General features: G+C 56.7%; 1 protein-coding gene across 1 annotated transcript in view; it reads left to right on the top strand.

Moving 5' to 3' along the window:
* CARD14 (caspase recruitment domain family member 14) overlaps window positions 1-1,874 on the top strand; it is a 13,574-nt gene that overhangs the window by 2,564 nt on the left and 9,136 nt on the right. The window lies entirely within an intron of this gene.

Genomic DNA, 1,874 nt, shown 5'->3' with positions numbered 1-1,874 from the left:
AACCCAGTTAAAAAATGGACAGAAAACATGAATAGACGTTTTCCCAAAGCAAACATCCAAATGGCCAAAAGACCCATGAAAAGACACTCAGCATCACTCATCGTCCGAGAGACACAAATCAAAGCCACGAGGAGACGCCGCCTCACACCGTCGGAACGGCTGACAGAACCACTCCGGCAACGACAGAGGTCGGCGAGGACACAGAGGAGGAGAGGGTGGCGGTTCCTCCGTACGTTACAAACAGAACTACCCTCCGGCCCGGCAATGGCACCGCTAGGGATTTACCCAAAGCACAGAAAACTGGGGGTCAGAAGGGAGACACACACCGGATGCTGACAGCGGCGGCGTCAACGGTAGCCAAGTCGTGGAACAGCCCACGTGTCCATGGACCGACGAAATGGGTGGAGAACATGTGGTTTATGCACACACACACACACAGGATGGAACATAACTCAGTATCAAAAAGAATGAAATCTTGCCATTTGCAACGACACGGGCATATCACAGAGGATATGACACTAAGTGAAATAAACCAGAAAGACAAATACCCTGTGGAAATGAAGAAACAAAAGAAAGGAGCAAAGGGAAAGAGAGAGAGAGAGACAAAAGCCAAGAAACGGACTCTTGCCTACAGAGGACACAAGGCTGGTTACAGGGGGAGGCGGGGCAGTGGGGGAAGCGGGCGATGGGGAGGAGGGAGCGCCCGTGTCGTAAGGAGCCCTGGGCGGCGGGTGGCAGTGTGGCATCTGAAACGAATCTGACCCCGTATGTCAACTAACTGGAAGTAAAATAAAAACTGAAAAGTAATTAAATAAATAATAAAGAATATGTTACGACACCTTTTTAGGCCGTGAGACCTGACCTGGCCCCATTTGGACGTGAGGACTGTCTCTCCAAATGTCATAAAGGGCCCCTGTCCCTTTAACCACAAGGTGGGCTGATGACTGAGACTCTTAAGGGGCCTGTTAGGGACGTGAGGAAGGACTGCATACGTGCGTGCGTGCGTGTGCGTGTGCGTGTGTGCGTGTGTGTGTGTGTGTGTGTGTACCACACCCTCCGGCAGCAGCTCCTGCCCCTTGTGTGACAGCGTGGACGAGCCTCCGGGCCCAGGTCCCTGACCGAGGAGTAGCCTCCCCCCGGCCCCTTGTCCGCGCTGTGCCCGCCTCACCCCTGGGGACCAGCCCTCGGGAACAGGGCGACTCTGTCCTGCTTTCAGGCCACATCAACGTTACCTTCCTGCTCACATAGTCACTTGATAATAATTCCTTAAGTGGTGTATTTGTGGGTTTTGCAGTTTAACGCATATTTTCCAGTAAAAAAGCTTTTTGAAACGCCCCCAGTGAAACAGAATCATACACAGTGTCCCCTGCCCTTTACTATGTGCACACGAAGTGGTCACCACAGTAGGAAAAAAAGCCCCGACTCAGAACAGGCCTGTGTGCTCGTCACGTGGCCCCCGAGGGAGCGTGACCTCAGCCTGAGAGCTGACAGGTCCCCGCCCCGCCGACCCCGCCGGGTCCTGGGGGCTCGAGGCCGGGCTGCACTCACCATCACGATCTGGGTGCCCGGGCGCAGGGCCATCTCGTCCGCCGCTGAGCCCGGGGTGACCCGGTGAATGAAGATGCCCGACTTGTTGCCGCCGATGACGTGTATCTGCTCCAGCAGCGCGTCCCCCTGGAAGGCCAGCGCGGTGACCTGGCTCAGGAGCTTGCGGGCCGGCCTCCTCCGCACCGGGACGCTGCTGCGGGAGGGGAGGTGACAGAGCCCAGGAGCCACCCAGAGCCGGAGGTCAGGCAAGGTCCTGTCCCACCGGCCCCAGCAGCCTGGAATTCTCACCACCCAGCCACCACCCCCCAGCCGTGGTAGGACAGCAT

Source organism: Suricata suricatta, chromosome 17 (genome assembly GCF_006229205.1).
Source record: "Suricata suricatta isolate VVHF042 chromosome 17, meerkat_22Aug2017_6uvM2_HiC, whole genome shotgun sequence".
Classification (NCBI taxonomy): domain Eukaryota; kingdom Metazoa; phylum Chordata; class Mammalia; order Carnivora; family Herpestidae; genus Suricata; species Suricata suricatta.
The sequence above is the reverse complement of the archived record's forward strand: the minus strand, read 5'-3'. Positions and strand labels throughout refer to the sequence as shown.